Source organism: Sinocyclocheilus rhinocerous, unplaced genomic scaffold (genome assembly GCF_001515625.1).
Source record: "Sinocyclocheilus rhinocerous isolate Xijiao unplaced genomic scaffold, SAMN03320098_v1.1 scaffold655, whole genome shotgun sequence".
Lineage (NCBI taxonomy): Eukaryota > Metazoa > Chordata > Actinopteri > Cypriniformes > Cyprinidae > Sinocyclocheilus > Sinocyclocheilus rhinocerous.
The window spans coordinates 415942-421448 of record NW_015646377.1 but is presented as its reverse complement, the minus strand read 5'-3'; the positions used below and the strand labels follow the sequence as shown (position 1 = coordinate 421448).

Here is a 5507-nt window from a genome sequence, read left to right as displayed (position 1 = left end):
TCTGTCTCTCTCTCTCTCTCTCTCTCTCTCTCTCTCTCTCTCTCTCTCTCTCTCTCTCTCTCTCTCTCGTGCCTCCACAACGCATGTGTGCGCGTGTGTAGATGGCTCATCTCACCCACATCGCTGGAAACACTGCAGCATCCGCGCGATTATTCTCGCACACATCGACGGCAGTACTGTCGGATCTCCCCGTGTTTCTCCTGTCGCTCTCTGGGTCTGTGTCCGTGGATCGGTGTCGGTGTAGCGGGTCGCTGCTGCTCAGTGAGATGCTGCAGGTAAACGCGACTCGTTTATCTTCCTCATTAACCCTGCAGATGATGCGCGTGTATCTGTCAGTGTGTTATCGTCAATGTCTGCTGTCAGAAGTGTGTGTGTGTGTGATCTGTGTCAGAAGTGTGTCTATGATGCTGAATGCTGGAGCTGAAGGCCTACTGGAGCATTTCCACACAGTCTCGAGGCTGATGCTGTTGTGTGGGAGCTGCTCATGTAGGATATATATGGTTCTATGGAGATTCAGAAATGTTCTTTATGTTACAGTGTTGGTCATATTAGTGTATTAGTTTTAGATATCATCTATTTCCAAAGTAAAAGTAAAGCAGACCTTCCTTCTTTAAATCATCAGTAAATATGTAAAGAACATCAAAACGGTTGTTTTATGACATCAGCTTGGAAAGGTTCTGCTATGACTTCATTAGAACTTTAAAATGTTCTATGACATCATGGGAACTTACATTTACAATTACATCATAAGAACTTAAAACGGATTATTGAAGTAATTTTGTCTCTTGTTGTCTCAGAGAATATGCGCCGTTAATGCAGCGTTAGAAAGCTCCGTCAGTTTTTTTACTTTCACTTTCTCTATAGTGAATTTACTGACGTTCACCGGCTTAACTCTTGCGCACAGTTTGCGCGTTGCTTGACCCCGCCCCCATAATATCAATCGTTTATAGGCCACATATTAGGCAATTGTTTTTAATGTTTATTTTTCAATGTTAATGAAAGTGACACCAAAAATAAGGGAACATCATTAGGAAATCCTTGTTTCCTAATGAAGTTTCTGATGAGCCCCGTCAAGCCCCGCCCTAGCGCCGCCACTGATTAGCCCCAGAAGTACACTATATTTTTATATATGCATATATATATATATATATATATATATATATATGCATATTTAACAGCTTTCTCTAGATTGACATGTTTATTAAACATTGAAAACAACTTTGAGAAAAATGGTTCCCACATTCTTTTAATGTAGCACAGCATAATGCAAGAACGTTCAAACAACGTTACGCTAATAATGTTACGTAGACGTCTATAACACTGTGGAACTCAAAAAAGTTCACTGACATCACAGAAACTTGAAAAGGTTGTACTATGATGCTTTCAGGACTTGTTCTTTGACGTAAAAAAAAAAAAAAACGAATAAAAATATAACATTGTGGAACTCAAAAAGGTTCATTGACCAGTGGCGGCTCGTATCAGCGCAGCGGCAGACGTTCAAACTAATATCACGTAATTTACGTCTCTATGATGATTGGTTGATATCAGAAGGAGGCTAGCCTCCCTTGCAAGGGTTCTTTTCTCAACACTCCTCAGCGCTGAAAGTAAACACTCGATGCTGATTGGCTAATTTTTTTTACCAACGGAGGCACGAGAGCTCAGCCCTTCCCCTACCCTTCTCTATCATTAGCAGTTGTAATTACATCAGCAAATTCGGCACATTCGCGATAGAAAACGGCGCTTTCACGTTATGGTATTACAACTGTGAAATTACAAACAAAAAATACACATTCTGAGACATGAACTGAAATGAATTGTGAATTTTATTGACATTAAATCGTCCTCCTCCCATTTTCACCTCAAAATTATGGGGAAGCTGTGCCTCCCCTGCCTCCCCGCCACTGGTTGAGATAAGTAGCTAAACATTTTTGGTGTATCTAATTCAAATATCTTTAGTTACTTGTGGTCTGAACAGCAAAAGAAACTCATGAAAATCAGATTACAAACCCGTATATTTTTTTAACCTAAACTACAACGTAACATTAATGTAGACCTACATACCGGTATCTAAATATGATTTCATATATTTTATGCTATATAGACCTACCACGTTACCCTCCACTGGATGTAGAATGAGCAGCATTAAACTACATTTTGGCATTTTATAATACTTCTGTGGATATTTTGGTGAAAGTAACTCAAAAGTAACTCAAAAGTAGTGTAACGCATTACAATTCAGAGACAGTAATATTGTAATGTAACTAATTACTTTCAAAAGACAGTAACTAGTAATATATAATGTATTACATTTTGGAAGTAACTTGCCCAACACTGGTAATTACAACATTTATATTAACTTAACTTACCTTTTTTTTTTCTTTTACAAGATGTTCTAGGATTGTAGAGTTGTAATGTTCCAGTAGTACACCATATTTTTAAATATGCATATATATATATATATATATATATATATATATGCATATTTAACAGCTTTCTCTAGATTGACATGTTTATTAAACATTGAAAACAACTTTGAGAAAAATGGTTCCCACATTCTTTTCCCTTCTCTATCATTAGCAGTTGTAATTACATCAGCAAATTCGGCACATTCGCGATAGAAAACGGCGCTTTCACGTTATGGTATTACAACTGTGAAATTACAAACAAAAAATACACATTCTGAGACATGAACTGAAATGAATTGTGAATTTTATTGACATTAAATCGTCCTCCTCCCATTTTCACCTCAAAATTATGGGGAAGCTGTGCCTCCCCTGCCTCCCCTGGCGAGCCGCCACTGTCATTGACATCATTTGGGAAATGTAGAAAAAATGGTTCCCACATCCTTGAAATGTATCACATATTGCGAGAACTTCACAGCTGCCTTTAAGAATGTTCAAACAATATTGAAAGAACAATATTACACTACTTAACATCTTCTGTGTCATTGTGGAACTCAGAAAGGTTCGATGACATCACAGAAACTTGAGAAGGTTCTATGATAATTTTAGGACTTGTTTTGAGACATGATGGAACTCAAAAAAAAAAATGGTTCATTGACAACATAAAGACATGAAAAGACATTTTTCAACATTGCGGAACCCCCAAAAAACTTCAATGACATCATAAAACTTAAAAACGTTTCATGGACTTCTATGGGACTTTTTGTGTGACATCACAGAACTCTGCAAAAAGGTGCAATGACTTCATATGAATTTAAAACACTTCTATGGCATTTTTGAAACCTATATCCTCAAAATATTCTATGACATCACAGGAGATCATTTTAATGTTCATATCACATTACTGAACCTATAAAGGCTCTTCTTTGGCATCAGACTGAACAACAATTTTTGGCTGTTTAATATGGATGTGAGATGAATCTGTGATCACCGCAGGAACATGGAGAGGAATAATTCAATAAGGAAAGCACCAAAGGCTATTGACAGAATTAAACGTCTCCGTGGGGATCTGTTGAGTTGAGATCACACTCATCAGTGACTCGTCCCGGACCGCAGTCATGGGGTGTCTGTTGTTTTCTTCTCATGTCTACAGCAGATGAACCAGGTCTTTCCCAAAAGCATCAGAAGTAGATCAGCACCAGTGGTCTCTATGTTCAGCTCAGGTCATTTATATTCTAAAAATGTCTCATTTTGGAAGTTTTCAACTTCTAAATTGTAAGTAGCAGGTGATTTAAAGCATTAATGGTCAACCAATATTGGTTTATTATGGCAGATATTTAAATAGCAGGATGAGTGATAGTCAATATAATGCTGATAGATAGTACAATTTAAAGGGATAGTTCACTCAAAAATGAAAATTCTGTCATCATTATCTCACCCTCGTGTTTTTTCAAACTTGTTTGAGTTTCTTTCTTCTGTTGAACATGAAAGACGATATTCTGAAGAATGTTGGTAACCAAAGAGTTAACGGCAGCCATTGACTTCCATAATATGGAAAAAAAATACTATAGAAGTCAATGGCTACTGTGTACTGTTTGGTTACCAACATTCTTCAGAATATCCTCTTTTTATTTTTGGGTGAACTATCCCTTTAATGAGACATAAGCACAATATGTTCTCAAAATTGACAACAATTTAAACTTTTATTGTCCAAATTAAAACATGGTTATTGGCTGAAGCCAGTTAATAATCTCAAAACGGCCAAATATCAGCTCATTATCCAGCCTGGCTGATATATTAACCTGTCGTTAGTAAATGTGAGTGAAAACATTTAACTTGAATTATTTACATAATGTTCCAGGCGCGTTGATTTGTAATGTTCCTGTAGTGCATCATTTTGTCGAATATGCATAAATACGGCTTCCTCTAGACTAGACTGTCTACATTATTTAAACCTTGAGAACAGCTGGGAACTGTGCAAAAAATGGTTGCCACATTTATGAAGATGTTGTTTAAATGTAGCACACGAAATACTGCGAGATCTAAGCAATTGTCTCAAAAAATGCACGTTTAAAGAATGTTTCTCCAAATATTGTTCGAACCATTATTAGATATTATTAATAACATCTTAAAAGGATTCGTCCAAAATTGAACATTTTTATCATCATTTCTCATCCTCAGGTTGTTCCGAGCTTGAATTTGTTTCTTCTGTTGAACTCAGAAGATGATATTTTGATATATTTTGATACTGTGGGAGTCAAAGGCTACCAGCGAATGATTGGTTACCAAATATCTTCTTTTGTGTTCAACAGAAGAAGACAATTCATTTGGAACAACTTGAGGATGAGTAAATGATAACAGGATTTTCATTTTTAGGTGAATTTCTTTGAGGATGTTTACCAAACGTTTACTAATTTTACCTAACATATTTGAAACGTTCCCTAAATGTTACGTATACCTTAAGTAATTTAAATACAAAATAAGCGATCAGTTCACGTGTGTTATTTCCAAATAATGTCATTTTGGTTTAGATGCAGCTGATTAAAAGTGTGTTGTATTTAAGGATGTAACGGTTAACCGCGAGCCGGTTGAAAATCGATTTAAATATGTGACGATTCAAATCGGTTGAGATGCTAAACAAATCGCGATTCGATTAGGGGTAGGAGTTTATATGAATGTATGTCTGAGGGGAACTTACTGTCTTTAGAAAAGTTTAGATGGTATTTTTTCTTTTAATCTTGCCTCTGTATAATGCATATTAAAGTTCATAAGTGCAGCGCTGCTTTGTTTACAGCGGAAACCAAGGAAACGCTTTAAGCGCCACCTGCTGGCAGAGAGTGAATATGCGTCTCATTCAGCTCTGCTGTTTCTGTTTCATGCAGATATTTTTTATGTATAGTTTCACAAAACTGAACTCAAACCATTCTGTTTTTCCTTCAAATTTCGAAATTATACAATCCAATTTAGATTAAAAACTGCTCATGTTGCATGTATGCAGCATCTTTGTTTCGATCATGATTAAAATGCAGTAGTTGCCTCTAATTTTAAATGGAAAGAGCACAGACAAAGCCTTAGTTTGTTTATATGAAGAAATTTATTTTATTT

General features: G+C 36.2%; 1 protein-coding gene across 3 annotated transcripts in view; it reads left to right on the top strand.

Moving 5' to 3' along the window:
• The first annotated feature begins 91 nt into the window (after positions 1-91).
• Positions 92-5507, top strand: part of epn3b (epsin 3b) — a 26267-nt gene continuing 20851 nt past the window's right edge. For all 3 annotated transcript variants that reach the window (XM_016511816.1, XM_016511815.1, XM_016511814.1), the window contains exon 1: positions 92-275. The gene's annotated coding sequence lies outside the window, so the exon portion shown is untranslated. The remainder of the gene's footprint in view (positions 276-5507) is intronic.